The sequence below is a fragment of the Populus trichocarpa genome, chromosome 11 (assembly GCF_000002775.5).
Source record: "Populus trichocarpa isolate Nisqually-1 chromosome 11, P.trichocarpa_v4.1, whole genome shotgun sequence".
Classification (NCBI taxonomy): domain Eukaryota; kingdom Viridiplantae; phylum Streptophyta; class Magnoliopsida; order Malpighiales; family Salicaceae; genus Populus; species Populus trichocarpa.
Window position 1 is genome coordinate 13,985,369 of NC_037295.2, and position 20,595 is coordinate 14,005,963.

Consider the following 20,595-nt stretch of genomic DNA (forward strand, 5'->3'; position numbering starts at 1 on the left):
GTCAATGGGAATAGCTGGGGGAGAGCACAATATTATATTCTATATTAATTGAACAAATTCTATGTTAATTTTTAATTTAATATACTCTTTTTATATATATAACCCGGGGTGTCCGGGTCAGCTTACGCGCACCACGACTAATCCTCAGATCCACTGATCACCCTGCAAGTCCAGTAGGTAGGTAAGGCACCGTGAGAGTAACAGACATACACAGAGAGAATCGAACCCGGATACAGAGAAAGGAACAAGTTCCTTCCCCTACGATCTCAAGTGCTAATATACTCTATTTTGAATCTAAAAAGAAGTTGAGAAAAAAGTATATAGTAGATATAAATACATGGATTTAAATGACACAAAGCAGCCGGGAAAGCCATCGGGCCTGGTTTCCCGAGGCGAAGCATGTGACCATCGTATTGATAAAAATCAACGTTGATCACAGTTGTTGTGTGGTCCCTGAAATAAAACCACCAATGTCAATAATTCTAAGGGAATAATGACATCTAACCAACATTTGTGTGAAGCTTTTTAAGAATAAAATATGCATCGACATCATAGTCCATCTACATAATTAACCTCAGTAAAGTTTGTATCAAGTTTTTTAAGGATAAAATGCATCAAAATCATGATCCGATAGTCTAATGGAGCATATATAAATTGTTTTTTTCTTGGTAGTGAAAGATTAAAATATTCAGGTGCTGGATCCAAGGGTAATAGAAAGGCAATCTGCCTTTAGTATCGAATCCAGGAAAGATACGAGATTGGCTTAAAATATAAAAATTCGTACCATAAAGGTTGATGTATATAATTATTGGGATTATCAGATATGGTCAACAATCAACTCATGGTGTTTTCCGACTTGTGATTTCATTTCTTAGTTTAGTGTGAATCTTTTCACCAACAATTCCCAAATTATATATATGTTTTAAAACTAGTTTGATTACGCTTGCCATACTATGAGATGAAGCATTCTTTTTCTCAACATCACAAAAACAAAAAATAATGCAGGCGTTGTTCAGGTTTTTTTATCGTTCATAAAATTTTTAATTAATTTTTTTTTTTAAAAGAGAATAACTACTGCAACCCATAAGAAAACAATATTTTTATCGTATTTTTAATATTTTTTTCATATTGTTTTGGTTCACATATTTATTATTCCAAATACGTTTGGTTTACTGAGGATTAATTTTGCAAAACTAAACTATAATTTTTAAATGAAAAGTAAAAGGAACCTATAGAAAAAAGGAAGGAGGAAATGGTAAAAAAAAACTTGACGTGGTTAATTATATATATATAAACACTATTTTCACCGCCAAGTTCTTTACTATATAGTACAATTTCTATCAAATAAGGTTTAACTTTTCAAATTTGGAAGAAATGGCCTGTTCATTTGTTCATTTAGAGGGTGTTTGGGAGTGTGGTAGTGGTTGCTTTTCAAATAGCTTTTCGTGCCGAAATACATGCCAATGATGTTTTTTTATTTTTTAAAAATCATTTTTGATATCAGCATATCAAAACGATCCAAAAGGTACAAACCGCACTCAATTTTAGCAAAAACAAAAAAAAATTGAAATTCGCTGAAAAGCAGGTTGAACAGCAGAGCCAAACGCTCCCTTAATGTAGTAGCTAGAGGTGGATGCTATTATTCCATTTATACATTCTTTTCCTTTTTAATTTCTAACTTTTCCAAAATCTATGTTTTAGTTTCTTTTCAATTTTGAAAAATCTTTAATTCAGAACTTTTCTTACTTACAATAGTTATGTTAAGTGTTAAAATGTTGTTGATCCTTAAAAATTTATTTTAGTTATGGATTCCCATCTTGTCTTTGTTCATTTAATGTAGTAGCTAGAGGTGGATGCTATTATTCCATTTACATATTCTTTTCCTTTTTAATTTCTAACTTTTCCAAAATCTATGTTTTAGTTTCTTTTCAATTTTGAAAAATCTTTAATTCAGAACTTTTCTTACTTACAATAGTTATGTTAAGTGTGAAAATGTTGTCGATCCTTAAAAATTTATTTGAGTTATGGATTCCTCTCTTGTCCTTCTTTTTTAAATTCTAGCTTTTCAAGATTTAGAAAGGAGTTATGGATTCCTCTCTTGTCCTCCTTTTTTAAATTCTAACTTTTCAAGATTTAGAAAGCAGCGTCAATCAAATTTTAAGGTTGTTAGTTATAATTAATTGGTTTTTCTGCAATTTATATCAAAAATAAATATTTACATGTAGACTAAGTAAAAAAATAGTTGTTCACTGTCAAATAGAAAAATAAAAGCTCAAATAAATCAATAACAATGATTGATTAGAATTAATTAAGATTCCATAATGATAAGAGATGATAAGAAATAATTGATAAAGGAAGATAAAAGTCATTATTGATCATAAGAGTTAGACGTCATAATCGACTAGGATATGGTAATTTACCATAAAGTTAAGAGTTGATGTGATTGACCAGAAGATAAAGTTACACTCTAAATAAAAGTCTGTTAAAGATTGCACTAGCATAAATTATAAATTAGCTAGGAAATATATGATTGCTAGGAAGAAGACTTATTGATTGGGATATAAATTGTATCATGATTCATGTTGTGAGCTCCCAGTTTGCTATAAACAATTTGTATAGGGTTATGAAAAGTAGTTCAAATAATATTCCATCTTTATAACAATATAAAAAGGCTATCCAGATACTGAAAATGATGGTCAACACATATACATAATTTATTTATGCAATTTACCTTTATTTTGCAATTTATCATTAATTTATCGCTTTCTTTGATTCCATTTACAACTTTTATCTTTATTTTTTATTGCTTTATTTTTTATTTTTTTCCACACTATTTCAATTGTATTTTTTTTTCCAATCTGTTAAAATCAAGTAAGTTTCCTTACATTCTGTTTAATTTGCGAGGTTGCTATCTTTTTCTGCTCGAGATTCAATTATTAATTATAGTTTCTTTTCATTGGAAGGAAAAAATGAAGAACATACATTATTATTATTGATGAACAATCAATATAAGCAACTGATAAAGGCCAATTACATGTCCATGAAGAATTTGACAACCAATCATCAGCTTAGGGGGGCAATTGAACAAGCCTAATTAGACATTCCACGATATGATTTTTCATCATCTAACTCTCTTAAGTAGCAAAGAGTTACATATGGAAAAAGTCATACTGCACCTATATACCTATATAATTTATATGTTTGCCATTATTTTCAACATCATTTACTTCACTAGTTTCTAGAGGATATGATACTTCATCAACACAACAATATGCTTACCCTCTTTTAAGGATTGATATTGTAGTTAAGTGGATATAACCATTATGGATAAATTCAAATCAGCAACCTATGACTTCTCTTGAAAGATCATTTTTTATCACTAAACACATTTATCTAATCCTAATTTAAAACCATGTACTCTATGGTTGATCAACTCAATCAAATTTAGAATGAGTTGAGAAATAATTGATCTCTTTGGAAGACAACCAAAAGGTAAGTTTAGGGTATCTTCCAATAACAAATGCTTTAATAGGGATGTATAAGAGTTCTTAACCACATCATGGGTATTACATGTCAGTGTAACAAATACAATTGCAACCTATAATATGGGTGTACATGTAGTTTTAGGCCAAATATATGGCTTAACAACCTTATTTGCAGAGAACCCAACCTTTTTTTGGATAATATAATGCCTCACTTGTTACCTTCCAACAAGGCAATATCAATCATTATCTACCTCAATGACATTTTATTGAATAATAATTAAGAGGAAGGATTTATAGGATTGAATTAGCCCAATACTTATGAGAAATGGGACTAGATAGTTGACATACAGCAAGGCTTGCATACCATCATCATTTATTTAAGTAGGCAAATTGACTCCATTCAATTCTCATAAGAATAAAAATTGTTGATTTTAAACAATTCTTTAGGAAAGATAATGAGTCAATGAGAGGACATGTTACTAAATTTAAAAATTAATATAGAGATGGTATTGTTAATTTCTTTATGAAATTAAAGCTATTTGGTTCTTCATTAAAGGAGTAGACTTAGAAGGCAAAGTTAAATAAGTCACAACTCAATAATAGGCTAAGACCGTTAAGCCTAAAAGACTTGTTGTTATTGATGGCATAAGAATCAACCACACTTTAAATGACCCTAACCTAGTAATGAAGGTAATGGTTTGGTTACTAACCACTAACATCTCTTGTACTTAGAAATAAGGTGGAAGACAAGTCAATTATCCAAAATCTAGTTTAAGAGAATATAATGACTAAACATATTAGGTTAAAGGATAATTCAAAATCATACATCTTACCAAGAAAATAGGTTTTGGATATAGTTAAAAATAGTCATGTGGTCAATGACTAATAACTTTAAACACCTTTTAGGTTGCTAAAACAAGGCAAATAAGATCATCACTAATTAATTCTGGATAGGATGGCCAAGCTTACATAAACTAGTAGTGTTATGCAATAATTATTTTTTACTAAAAGTAGGATAATACTATAAAAAAAAAACCTTTATGGAAAGAATGAAGAAAGTTCCTACAAAAACATTATCTTCATTCACTCAAAATGTTGTTTTAGATATTAAGCAGTTGAGACAAATATCTAAAGAAGTTTTAAGAAAGTAGACAATGGTATCATTAAGATAGTTGATAAATTTGTAAAAAACAACCAACCATCTAATGACAACACTAAGGTTAGTGTTAGTGTCAATTATAACCTAGAAGTCATCCAAAATAACAAACAAAACAAAGTTGTCCAACGTATTAAGCTTACATTTGAGGAACTTGAATATAACAAACAAGTAATACAATATCGGTTTATGAGACTAATCTATTTTTTTCTTAAAAAAACTTAATTGAATAAATAATTTATAAATTTTCTTATAATAAATAATTTTAATAAATTTGGTTAACCATGTGTAGACAAAAAAAACATTAGTAACATTTAAATATATTATTAACAATAACCAAATAAGTTTAAAAATTAATAAAAAGTATTTTTAAAACATATTCCTTCATAAAATAAAGTGTTCCAACACGTTACTAACAAAAAATTATGGTATGTGAGAATTTATATGCAATGAAAAAATTATAATTACAAAATACTTGATATGTTTATAAGTTACAAATTTACCATTACATATACTGTATGTATGTAACATATGACACTACCAGAAAATTGGAAAATATAAATGGAATCACTGAAAAAAAATTTAATCGGTAGATTACGGTGAATTGTACTGATAGAATATTTCCTCGTTGTATCCATTTGTGTTTACCAAGGGAATTATTATGGGAAAAAAATGAATGAATTATAGTGGGAAATTTTTGAATATTCCTTCCTACTACAAATTCAGTCACCCTAACACTTAATTTGTCAGCATCCTTATTATGATTCAAATTTTATTGAGGATTCTCCACTTCAAGTAAGCAAAACTATCCATTTATTTATTTAAACTCAATTTCAAAATGTTAATTTTTATTGTAAATTTTTGTAATGTATTTATTTTGTTTGGGGTGTTTACTTGTTTTAAAGCTTTTTCCCATCGAAATTTATTGTATGAATGTATGATTTATACATGTTAGGGTTTGTTTGAGATTTTGTAAAATTGCTTTAGTTTGTAAATTGATGAAATTTATTTCGAACTTGTGACTTGGGTGTTTTGTGATAAAATGAATAATGACTTATTTAACGGGTCCGTTTTATATTTTGTCAATTTTATTATTGAGTTAAAATGTATAGAAATTTAAATTCATGTAGATAATTGATAATGAATCAAGAGTACTATTAAAATAGATTGAGTAAATTTGAGTTAAATCAATGTTTGCAAATTTATTTAGTTTACATAATTATTTAATACATGTTGTTATCAATATTTTATATAGATTTGTTATAAATAATGGATGATCGTTCATGGATGTATCGAGATTTACCCGAAGGGTTGCATATGATGGATTATTATAATGAAACCTATTGGGCTACGATACCAGAAAATTGACATGTGTCCAAACTTCTGCATGTTGTACTCCATTGAAAATACATAGTTAACTAAGTATAGAATATATGGGCATGCCCATTATAAACCCAGAACTGGCAAGGAAAGGACTCTTGTCGCACATAGAAAACTTAGATACTTTTCAATCACACTTAGACTGCAAAGGTTATTCATGTCATCAAAGACTATTGAGTACATGACATGGCATCATTCACATGATACAGTAGATAGAGTGATAGTGTACCCTTTTGATGGTGAAGCCTATAAACATTTTAATAGGGTGCATCCTCAGTTTTTTTAATGGAATCAAGAAATGTGCATCTTGGGTTATATATAGACAAACTCAATCCATTTAAGTTATTTGTTGCTCTTTATTCTAGTTGGTTGGTGATACTCATGGTTTACAACTTGCCACCGGGAATGTGTATAAGATTAAAGTTCATATTTTTATCTACGATCATACCCGATCCTAATAGTTTGAGTCAAAATATAGATGTTTGTCTTCGACTGATGATTAATGAATTGAAGCAGTTTTGGTCATCCAAGGTTTTGACTTATGATGTATTGACGAAACAAAATTTTTAAATGAAGGTAGCTTTGATGTGGAATATCAATAATTTTCCTGCATATGGAATGGTTTTTGGTTAGAGCATGCATGAAAAACTAGCATGTTTATACTGTATGAAAAATAATAATGTCTTCAAGTTAACAAATGGCGATAAAGCATTTTTTTTTATTGCCACCAACAGTTTTTACCAACAGATCACAAACACATAAAGGACTTCTTTGTTGGCAGAGTTGAAAGGAATGTTGCACCGCTATTATAGTCAGGTGAAGAATTGTATAATATGATGTTGAATTACATTGACATTGTGTTTGGTTTTCAATCCGGTAAGTAGAAGTTTTTTGATTTTGGTTTGACCCATAATTAAGTAAAGCAAGATATTTTCTAGGAGCTTCCTTTTTGGAAGAGCAATCTCCTATGTTATAATCTTGATGTTATGCACATTGAAAAAAACATGTTTGAAAATATTTTCAACACGCTTATGGACGTGAAAGGGAAGACAAATAACAACACCAAGACTAAAATGAATATATCTTTGTTTTGTCACTATAAAAATATGGAGTTGGTTTATGATGGCTCACGGATCGCAAAGCCCAAAGCCAATTTTTCCTTAGACAAGAATACACAATTATATGTCGACCAATGACTTAAGAGTCTACGTTTTCCTTATGGACATACTTCGAACATATCAAGGCTAGTGAATTTGGAGAATTACAGATTGTATGAAATGAAGAGTCATGACTGCCACATGTTTATGCAAACACTCATTCCACTAGCTTACCAGGATTTATTGCCAAATAGGATATGAGATGCATTCACAAAGATCAGTCACTTCATTAAAGATATATGCTCCAACAAGTTACGGACACAACATATGAAAAGGTTTGAAATGAATATCGTCTAGACAATCTGCAAACTTAAGATGATATTTTCTCCATAATTTTTCAACTCAATAGAGCATTTACCTATACATTTACTGTCCGAGGAAAACGTTGGAGGCCTAATCCAATATAGATAAATGTATTCATTCAAGAGATTTACACATGCATCGTAATTAAAATTCTATTATCTTTTTCTTAAAATTCAAAACATTCATTTAATTCCATGAAGGTACTTGTTCAACCTTAGGAAAAAAGTAAAAAATAAGGTGCATGTTGAGGCTTCGATATGTGAGGCTTCTATTGTTGAAGAGATCTCAACATTTATCTCGTACGATTTTGAGTCTCACTTGAAAACAAGCATGACGATAGGAGGAACTTGTCAATATTCTCCCATCCTGAATAACCCGTACCAAAAATTATTGTGTGGGGAAGATATTTGATAGAAATAGAATTAAGACAAGCACATAATTATGTACTATTTAACTGCAATGAACGGAGACCTTTTATTTAGTAAGAATAATACTTAACATGTTGTTACTATTGAACAATTTATATCTTATAATATCATAAACTAATAGATTGTTGAATTCCTCATAGGCAACATCTTCAGTTTTTATTGTTCCAAAACTCACAGCTGACTGAATCTCAAATCTTTCGATTACAAGATGAATAATTTATCATATGGTTTAGAACACATGTAAGGAAGGTTTAATTAATTATTATGATCTATCATGATACTTAATCTCATTACACATTTCTCATGAACTATTAATGGTTGTAATTCATATACCAAGTTTATCAATTAGGAGGGAATGATAATGTTACTTTGTATTTACTATGTTTGGGTCCTGAAAGAAAGGTGAAGTGCTATAACAAATATTTCATCAATGAACATGTGTTTCATACTAAAAAAGTATGGTCAAGGTAGAAAGATATATAATAATGGAGTTTGTGTTAAGGGATCAACTTCTAATGAGTATGAAGTTGACTACTATAAGAAATTAGAAGAGGTTATTAAATTGTAATATCATAGCGAGCATAATAAAGTCTTTTTATTCAAATGATATTGATATGATACCACTAACAGAGGAATCAGAGTAGATCTCTATCATGGTTTGATCGAAATTAATACAAAAGCTAGACTCTGCAACGTTAACGATGTCTTTGTTTTCACCAAGGAATGCCAACAAGTTTATTACACCTACATTCCATCTTTTAGAAAGGATCGTTTAAGAGTTGATTGGTTATCTATAGTGAAAACCAAACCCACGGGTCGTGTCGAGGTTATTCAGGATTACAATAATGAGTTAACTTTAGGAGATTATGTCTTTCAACTTGATGAGTTAGTTGATCCATATCAATTCGACTGTTCATGATGTCATTTTCAGATGGTAGCACCGATAGATTAAGTCTGTAATTATATTCTAGAGAGCTTTGGAAATATTCATTTTTCAATTACATGTTCATGGTGTCATTTTCAGATGGTATAACCGATGGATAAAGTTTGTCGGTATATTACAAAGAGCTTTGGAATTGTTCACTTCTTAATTGCACTGTTAATTAATGTTATTTACAGATAGAATCACCAACATATTAAAAAGTCATCAATAATATTTGGGGGGTTTCTGAAAATGTTTCGATTAAATTGAAATTTTCAACTAGATGTTTCAGATGGAAACACCACAGAAAAATTTAAAATATTAATATTTTATTGGTCGTAGGAACATCCGTTAGTAAAGTTCCCCCAAATTAAAATACTATAATCCCTAATTTCATAACATACAGGTAAAATACATTCGTTTGTCTTCCTCTACGCCTTCTTATGGCTTTTCTCTCCTCTATGTTTTCATCTTTCTTTCTCTTCTCTATCCTTTCGTCAACTCGTTCTCTCATCTTCTCTTCTTCTCTAACTCGGGTTTGTCTTCTCCTCTTGTGTCCTCTCCTCAATTCTATTTTGTTTTTTTTTTTTTGCTATTTAACATAATTTTAATGAATTTTTGTTTTTTTTTCATGTTCTCAAGTTCACTCACAACTCACATTAAGGTAAGATTCTTCTTTTTCCTTCTTTTTTTTTGTGTTTTCTTTTGCATCATCTTTTTTTTCAATTTTTTCTTCTCTTAATAATTGTATAAATGTTGTTGGATTTTTTAAAAAAAAAATTCAAGTTTTTTGTTCTTTAATGATTGAAAATCCTCGAATTAGGAAATTAGGGTTTATGTGAAATTTTTGCATTATAATATGCAATTATTTGAATGGCATGTTTAAGGAGTTTATTGAAGAAATTGAAAACCAATCATGGAAATTGAAATGTTAAAATGGTCGACCATGATTTGACATTTGGAGGAAATCAAAAATTAAAATTCTATTATGTTGGTTTTGGTATTTTAATGATGTTGGGAATGTTTTAAATTAATTTTGAATGATGTAATGTCGATTACAAAAAAAATTACTTATTGTTGTTATATGTGAGAAAGATGAAAATGCATAAATTGGACTAAATCATATTGATTTTAATGTTTAATATAATTTTGAGGGAATGTTGAGATTGATTTAGAATATTATAATGTAGAATAAATTGGTTGATGTTGGTTGTGTTGGTTAAATATGGAAAAAAATGAAAATACAATAAGTGACAGGATTGTGTAAGTTTTAGTGTGTTAGCTAATGTTGTTATGATTAAATTTGATTGGTGTGAAAATGATAATGTGTTTAATCTTGATGGTACTTTAAGTTGAATAAGTAGTTGATATTGGTTATTTGGGTTAAATTAGTTGAAAATTGAAATAAAATCAATTAGTTTGTGGCAATTTATTCAAATTGTTGTGTATTTGCAAGTTTTACAAATTTTGAGTAGTCTCTCGTATAGGGAGGTGCTGTCATTTAAAAAAAATAGAAAGGGTTTACAATATCTTAATCCTTTAATTTGTGTAGATGTCCAGGAAAAAGTAAATAGCACGTCGTACGAACATGATCGATGCTAGTTCTTCTAGCAACGATTCTCATGACTATAATTTACTAGGTGCCGACCAAGAACAGGCACCTAAGACACAAACATCCACTCACGATGCGAGCTCATCAAGTGTGATCCCGCCACATCGAGAGGAGGTGTCCCTTCACAGCGGGATCCATTTAACCAGAAGTACCAGGATCAGTGGAAGAATGACTTTTCAATGTAAGTTTGTTTTCTATTCACAATGAGAAATTAACTATTTTTTTTAAAATTTAGTCACTGTTTCATTGTTTTCCAATTCGGTGATGAAATCAATGATAAAAATTTAATTGTTTCAAAAGAGTCAGGTTTTCAAACACCCTGAATGGAAACCTATGATTGACACATGGTTTTCAATGTTTAAGGTTAGTATTAACTTAAATATTTTTTTATTATGTTAATTTAGTTACTTTATTAATATTAATAAAAGTTTCTTTTACAAATTTTAATTACAAAGAAAAAATTGAATAGGATAGAGCTGACAATGTTATTGCAATGAGGGTTTGGGAGAATCATGATGCAACTAGGTAAGATTTTAATCAAAATAAAAAAATTTAATATTTTATTCAATTTTATTTTCATTTACTAATAGATAATTTATTTTTACTATATAAGACTATAAGTTACGTGATTTTTTGTACAAGGTGCTAAAGAAGGCGAAACATTATATGAAAGAAAGAGAACTTCCAAGTTAGAAGAACATGGCAGTTTGAAAGAATTTCAGACTGCTGTAAGTCTCGGAGGTTGTGTGGGAGGAATATATTCAACACGTTACGTCTAAGTGGTTCATACGAGGCTAACACTCCAGTGCGAAGATTTAGAAAAGGTTACAGCAGTTCGTGAATAACCGAACTCAACACTTTATAATATGTTAATTTTCAACCTTTTTTAAGTTTTTTTTAAAATTTTTCTAATTGTTTTTTAAGGATACATATAACATCCAGTTGAAGAAGAGATATAAGGAAGATCCTTCAACCTATTTGGATCTCGATCAAGATTTGTGGTTGTACATAGGATCGTCCGGTGGACCCAATAAAAATTGGGTGTACAATCTCTCTAACACTACAGCTGAGAACTTGTGAAAGGCCCATAGTGTTTCCATCGTTGGATGCTCACAATTGGTTTTGAGCACTGAAACTCTAGAGTTTGAGACGATTTTAGACCAACGAGTATAGGCTCGGACAACTCATCTTGCTGATAAATATGAATGACTCACTGCTGAGACGGCCAAACTCCGTCAATTGATAATGGAGATAAGATCACATATGGATGATACATGTGCTCCCTCTTACTATCCCCACAATCCCAACAAAGACCTGTCACCTCATCCTCATCCTCTAGCGTCTTTTGTCTAGATTAATTGTATTTGAACTTATAAATTTTTTAATTTGTAATAAATATTTGACTATTATATTAATTTAATTAAATTTAATTTTTTTTCTCCTTTGGTTTAATAGATTTTTTTAAAAAAAATCTAATTTATTACTGATAGGGTTATCAAAGGACTTAGTCCATCGGTATATTCCAAAGAGTTGGAAAAGAATTACTGCAAATACCACTATTATTATTTAATTACTAACAGAATTATAGATGGCCTTTTTGTTGCTTATATTTCAAATTCACCGATGAAAAATTAACTGATGGAATCACATATAGTTTTTCTGTCAAGGATATATCATATTTGTCAATGGAAATACCAAAGAATGAAGTAGGTAAGTTTTTATTTTTGGCTTGTTTTTGCTGTCAGTAAATCTATTAGTAAAATTATTATCAACAAATTCACCGATAAATTACAAAGCACCAACAAGAGTTTTTTTAACGAAGTATTTTTATCTATAAACATGTTGGTAAAATAAGTATCATCAGGTACAAATATAGTCCTTCCATAAATAAAAAAAATCTAGTAGTGTAATTTATATTGTGGTTCAAGTAAAACCAAATAATAACCTTACGATAACTTCAAATATTTTTTAAAATTTACTCTAAAATACTAGCAAAAACCATTTTTTCTGGAAAAAAAAAAAACAATTTATTGAGATCGAATCAAACCACATACATTGAATTTGAATACCAATCCCTATATAAGGAAATTTCCAGTAACCGCAGAATGCCCGAGTATAATTTCTATAAATGAATTTAATGGCACACACTCGACCCAAGTTTGACAGGCGATCCTAGTATCACTGAGCTAGGCTAGGGCTTGCTTTAGATGGAGCCCAAGGACAAAAAACAGATAAATATAGAAAAGCTAAACCGAAGTTAAAACCTATGCAAATGGGTTGGAATTTGGGGCCTGGTCCAAGTCTAACCAGTCTTGTACTATTTTGTTTAATCAATTGTTGTTAGGTTATGGAGTACAGATTTAGATAACGACAGCACATCTGGATTTATACCTTTCTTCCCGAGCATAACGAGAAGCCGATTGTTTTTTCCTCATTAATTAACAAAATTATGGTCTCCAGTGACCATTCAAGAAAATTAATTTCTTAGCGCTTATAAGTGACAGTATTGGCGACACAATGACCCATATACCTTAACATATTAATTTACATTCCTTTTAAAACACAAGTAATCAAAATTGATACCTTAATATATATTTTTTATCTGGAGAAACAGAAGTTTGAGTTGGGATATCAAGTATGGAGCAATCGAGTGGGATTCATTGATTCATACTTGAGTTCTAAAACCACATTCAAGTATAATAATTAAGACAATAATATTGTTTGAAGTAACTCAACTTGCCCATTATCATTGTGCTTGATTATAGAAAACACTAAAACTTTTGATGTTTCTTGAAAAAAAAAAAAAAAAAAACCACTATGCAACATTGTTCACATACTCACAAATTACTGTGAATTCATTATGCATTTTTTAATTTTTCATTTTAGCCATCAAATTTTTATTTTGGATGATTTGATCTTAATTCAAGGCCAATTACTTTTGATTTTTTAAGTAAATAAATTAATAATTGAAAGATAAATGATCGAAGTGAAAAAATTGACATTCGATCCTCCATCTTAACAGATAATGTCATTTAGGTACATTCAAATGTCAAAAATTTAATTTTGTTACACAACTTTATTTTTCTAATTTTTGTAGTCTTTGGTTAGAGAGAAGAAAAGGGGCTCATCAGATTTCAGCGATAAAAAAAGAGTTTTCGTTGACAATGATTCCAAGAAAAAAAAATTAATCTTTGATTCTACAAGTTTCATTTGATGAATGAAGTTTAACTTGGGTGTTATTTAACCCTAAAATTGCATGAGGAAGTAGATCTTTAGGTTTCAGGTTGGTTTTTTATTTTGGACTGATTTTGGGTTGTTTAAAGGCATAAACAAGTTTATTTAGATCTTCAGACAATTTTATATGTCTTTTAGGCCAAAAAATGGTTGAAAACTACTTTTATTGGTTGAAAACCCACTACCCTCTTGCTGCCTTGTTTTTTTGGTGACTCTCCAGTCACTGGATTCTAGGTGTAAACACCAGCCTGGAATCCTTAAACTCAAAGTTTAATGGTGTATTCCCAACCAAAAAATAATAAATTAAGAGGAGAAATTTTATAATTGGAGAAAAATCTCTAGGTAATTGGAGAAAAATCTCAAATGAAATAAGAAAATAAATATATAGGCAAAAAATATTAATGGTCAGAGATTTGACCGAAATAACATGTAGTCATTTAATAGAGTGGCATTGTTGTAAATAGAGAAAAATCCTTTTCCCCTTTTAAGAATAAACTTGTCAACCATTAAAGTAAAAATGCTTGAAAAAATTTTCTTTCCACTATTTTTATCAAAATTATCTTAATTTTTGAAAAGTATTAAGTTGGCTGCATAGGCAGGGGCTATAGGTTTTTTAAAGGAATTAAGTCTGATGCATGAGCGAAAGCTATTGATTTTTAAAAAGAATTAAGTCGGCTGCTTGAGTTAGGGTAATGTTTTAGAAAATAAAATCATCCGCATGAGCGTTATTTTAAGAGAGGTTAAACCAGTCATAAGAGTGATGGATATGTTTAATTGTTAACATTAGCCTTTCTGGCGATAAATAATTGTGTTAAAGTATATTCGGGTATCCTGGTAGGAATTAGTTATGTTAAGGAATGTTATTAACTGTAATGATGGAACTATGTTAGAAAATGTTATTGACCTTAATGACAAAACTATGTTAGGTAATGTTATTCACCACAATGTTGGAGTTTTTGGTTCAAATGGAGTCGTAACTTTTTGTTTATCCTTTTGTATTATTGATTTTTTTAATTTTATTTTTTAATATTTAATTTATTAAGAATTGATATTCGTGATTTTTTTATATATAATGTTTTTAATCAAATGACTCTTGCACGGGTTTTATAAGCTAACAAGGATTTATATTATTTTGTTTTACTTATTTTTGTCCCAAATCATAATTTGACATTGGCTTAGTTTTAGTTTCGATATTTCAAAGGCAATTGAAGACAATATTCTTCATTAATAAAAATAATTTGATTATGATGATAAACCATGAATATTTTATTTTGTTATATATCATTCATCATATAAAATATATAAAACAAATCTCAAATTAATTAGAAAAATATAATAAATTCTTATCAGTAATCTAAAAACCTATCATTTTGATGATAAAGTTTAAATATTTTATTTATATTATTTTAATGTGTTGATATCTAAAATAATTCTATATAAATAAAAAATTAATATATTTATAAAAAAAAATATTTTAAAAATCAATTGTGTAGCTCACAGTCCAAACACCCCAGCACCCACAGATTGCATGTCTACGTGATAAAACCTTGTGCCTTTAATATTAACGACCAAACAGCTTGACCAAGCTCAAGTACATTGGTTTTTTCAAAGACATCATCATAGACCAATCCTGATTCGTCCATGCGAAAGCCAAGGGATAGCTCTCATTCAAGATCGATTGGGCAGTACACAGCATGCAAGTTACATTTCGTGACAACCGAGAGTGTTGACCCAAAAGAACTGGATTGGCATTTTCAACTTTACTCTCAATTATAAATTAGGCACCCTGTTTTTTTTTTTCTTTTTTTTCCCTTTTTGGGGCACCCAGTTTATATGTTTTCTACTTTTCCTCACCGGGCCGACTTATCTACCTATCTTTTGACAATTTTATAATGTTTTGTTGAATAAAGAGAATCCAAGAGAGTCCTGTAGGAGATGTTTTAAAAATAGATAATATTAAAAATTAGGCATTCTATTTTTCTTTTCTTTTCTTTTCTTTTCTTTTCTTTGGAGCACCTAGTTTACTTGTTTTCTTTTTTTCAGGCCACCTTATTTACTTTAAACAATAATTAGGTGGCACGCGCTATGCAGCGGACCAACCTTTGTTTTGACATAAAAATATTAAAAAAGATAAATATTTTTTTAAAAAAATATAACATTCAAGTAATTGGTTGGAGTGAGTTTAATAAATTCTGTTAATTTAATAATATCATTAGAAAATAAGATATCGACAATAAATAAAACGGAAAAAAACAATAATTCAATGCAAAAGATGATAGCTTGCCAAAAGTATGGAAATATATCTTCATAATATTCCAAAAACATCTCAATGATCTTATTTGTTAACAAAATAAAAATTAAATAAGAATAGAAAAATTTCATAGAAAGAAAAATAAAAATATAAGACAAAAAAAGTAAAATACTGTTAACTTTTTGAATCATAATCTGGGTTATAAGACCGAAAGCATTGTATATGAAAAAATCATGAGGGTTAAAATCACATAAAAACAACACAAAATATACAAAAATAAAAAATAAAATAAAAATAATGAATGTTAAAATTGCAATAAAAAATAAATCAAAAGGCAACAACAATTTTTAAATTTAAGAGTTAAATTGAAAAGAATAAAAACATTAACAAAAGGACAAAAATGAAAAGAACAAAAAAAAAATGCACTATAAACTAGGATAGAAGGGTGAAACTAAAAACAATGAAACTTTCATAAAAGATTCAAGGAAAAAAATAAAAAAAAAATCATAAGAATAAGCATCAAATCCTAAACATCAAAACATAATAAAAAAATGAATATACAAAATTCTTATCATGTTTTTCACACTGAAAAAAACTTCTAGATGTAAATCAAAAAACTTATGCGCGTATCTAATTAAACAACCCAATAACCATGATGTAAAGCAATGAAAAACAATTCATCAACAATAAACAAAAATTAAATTGAGAAACCAAGCAAAAAATAAAGATCAAGATATCTAACATCGCAATACAGGTAATTTACCTGATTATATTTAATAAATTCCTCTATCAAAATAAATTTTTATAGAAAAACATATAAAATTTGTAATAGAAACTGACACATACATAGAATTTATTGAACAATAATTAAAAAACAAATGCAAGACTGCACATATAAAAAATATTATAAAAAAATCAATATTTAAAAGAAAATTTTAATCTATATAAAATTAAGAAAAAACCACAGCTGAATCATACCTATCTCTGTCAAAAAAAAAAAAACACACCCAATATCAATTAAAAATAATCACAATATAATTAAAAAATAAACCCAAAATTTATTTGAAAACATATGCACAAATAATGAATTATTTTTTAAAAAATTGAAAATAAAAATAAAAAATAAAAAAAAACGCCTAGCCCAATAAAGCAATGGTCCACGCCTGGGCCTGCACGGCTAGGCCCAAGTGCGGGCCTTTATTTTTTAAAATTTTAATGGGGCGCATGATGCGTCATCCGCCCCAAATATTTCATAATAAAAAAGGACGTTTTGTTTGTGTCAACAGACGACACGTCGCTTAGAAAACCCAGAACCCGGCCACTATGGTGGCCGGAAAAACATGTCCTTCATTTTTTCCTAATCAAAATCTCATTTTCAACCCATGTTTTACCCAAAAAAAAACTAGAAAACACCTTAGACACCTTGCTAAACTAATCCATGGCCACCAAAAATCCAACAAACCACACCAAAACTCGAAATCCACCAGAAACAAAAATTCTTCTTAAGGTCAGATATATTTTTTTAGGTGTTTTTAAGGTAAACAAAATCACCTAAGCGTAACCCCCTCATCATATAAAACCTTTTGACACAAAAATCAACCATTTTGGTGGTCAAAATCTTCCCCAATAGCCATTTTCTCTCTCTAGGTCGGAATCCAGCAACTCCCTCTATCTCCTCCCAACAAAAAATAACTAAAAAAAAGAAAAATAAAGTTAGGTACCAAAATATATTGTCTTGAAATTCAAGGGACTGATCACCTAATATATAAAAAATATGGGGGATTAAAATTAATGTTTCAACGAAACTTTCAACCCACCCCACATGTTACCCGGGATTTTCACTTCAGTCCCTTATCTTTCAATTTAACCCTCCCTCCTAAAAATATATGTAATTGGGGGTCAATTTGGGCTCAAAAGGGTCATATCGCGCAAAATAAAAGTTTGAGGACCAAAATAAAAATTACCAAAAATTGCACTGCTCCAATCCACAGTGTATTGTGAGAGAGTAGACAGTAATTCAAGCATAGTAAAAGGATGATGCCTTTTAGTTTATAGTTAATGGTCTTATGTATGTAAATTAGGAGTTAGGGCTAACACATAGTTTGGTTGACTTTTCATTAGAATTTAATTGCAAATTAAAAATAAAGACATTGTTTTGTGTGGTTAAAGTGACATATAATCTCAAACAAACTCTGATTTGGTTGGGAATAGAAATTAATTAGAACATTTATAAGAATTTACGCTTCACAACATACTTTTAATTTTAAATCCTAACAAGAAAAAACATGATATTTTCTCATTAGGCCGACTTATCTACCTATCTTTTGAAAATTTTATAATGTTTTGTCGAATGATCTTAGCTTCTTAACGCCAAAACCATATGATTATTCTCATTTATATAAAATTACATAAGAAGTTTGAAATGCTTTTATACATGATAATAGAAATTCAAATACAGTTAACAATTATCTTCTAAAATATATAAATGTTTATTTATAGCATTCAATCATGACTGGTTTGGTTGACAAGATAAGGAGAATCCGAAAGAGTCTCGGAGGAGATTTTTAGAGTGGTTTGAATCTTATGGTTATCATCCCCTGCAAGCTAATAGGAAGAGAAACCAATATTAGCTTGTCACGAAGCTGAAAAAACCGTGTTGAACTAAGTCCCTTTGTAAAGATTTCATCAATTTTATTATAAAAACCAATAAATTGAAGGGAGATATCCCAATTAGCAGCTTTCTCACGAATAAAGTGAAAATCAATTTTAATATGTTTAGTGCGAGCATGAAACACAAGATTAGAAGCAAGAGCAAGGGCATCGTTATTATCACACTAAACAGAGTAGCTATAGGTAAAGAAATATGGAGTTCTTTGAGGAGCATACGAATCCAATAAAGCTCAGCATTAGCAATACGAATCCAATAAATCATACCTTGAGATGAGACCATTGGAAAAGGTCTAGAGGACTACAATTCATCCTCATCAATAAATGTGTTCCCATTAAACACAACATGCTGTGAGATTAATATTTTTTTTTGTGACAGGATCCAAGCATTTATATCCACTTTGATGGGAATCATAGCTTAGAGTTATACAATGTTTGGATCTAAACATTAATTTGTGAGTTGTATATGGTCATAACAATGGGAAACAAGCACAACCAAATGTTCATAGGGAGGTATAATTAGGATACTTGCCAAATAATTTCAGATATAGTGTTTGATTATCAAAAGTGTAGGAGTTAACAATCTATTAATGAGAAAGATGGATGTTAAAAAGGCATCAAACCAGAATTTAGTGGGAAAATATTATTGAGCTAATATAAATAGTCTCATTTCCACTATATAATGGTGTTTGCACTCAGCAACACCATTTTATTGGAGTGTATGAGGACAAGTTAGGCAATGTTGGATTCCATTAGAGGTAAAAAAAATGATTGAAATTGGTTTGACATGTATTCTCCACTTCTATCCGATTGTAAATGCTTACTTTTACAGGAAAAATGGTTTTCAACTAGTGTTTTAAATTTAACAAAACAAGCAAACACATGAATACCAAACATCAGTATGAATTAACTCCAAAATAAAGGAGGAAACATGAGTAAGGGTTAGAAAAGAAGTTGTTTACCTTTGCCAAATGGACAGGGTTCACAAAAATGCATTTTATTCATTGGTTCTTCAATAGGTAAAGAATGTTTGTTCAACAACTGAGATACATTAGGAAGATATGCATTGGTCATAATCTTTTCTCTTAGAAATCTATTTGATCTTCTATGGAGGCTAAATATAAGGCTATTGCTAATTCTGTTGTTAAGCTAAGATAATTCACCTCTTTATTGTCTGAACTTGGTTATTTATCTTTTTCTTCCTCTATCTTATAATGAGATAATCTTAGAACCACTTATCTCATAACTAATCTAATTCTTTATTCATATATCAAACATGTTGAAATTGATTTTATTTTGTTTATGATATGATTACGAAAAAGAAATTATAGTTTTAGTTTATTGACATTGATGATTAAATAACATATATTCATATCAAACCATCAAACTCTCTCTATTTTGCTTTTATCCGATCCTAGTTAGTTGTGTGTTCTTGTCCATAACAAACTTGCAATAACATATTAGAGCCAAATACTTTTGAGGAGGTCCATAAGACTTCCTAACAATATCTGGTTACTGATTAGCTTCCATTGCATTTGAAGTTGCCTTGTCATAAGCCCTAGTTTATAAGAAAATGAAGATGAAATTATATGTTAGCTTTTGAAAATTATAAGAAATGAGCGAAATCCTTCGGGTTTAGCTTAATAATTTGTTTTAATTTATTTTTTATAAGGTTATCGTGGTCTCAAGCAAAATTACCCAGCATGGTGCTCAATTTTTTAGTGTCTTTTTTTATAATATAATTAAATAAAATATAGTTTCACAAAAAAACAAAGTAATTAATCCTCATGGAGTCCATGACCTAAATTACGGGTTTAGTGAGTTAACCTTAGTAACTTGGATCAATCTAATATATCGTTGTTTTAATATTTTTTTAGAAAGATATCATCTTGAAAAAAAAATCAAATCATGTTTTAACAAGTCATCTGTGTTGCCTTTTGACCAACCAAATTGAGGCAACTCCTAAATAATTTAATTTGAAACCCAATCTAAATAAAAAT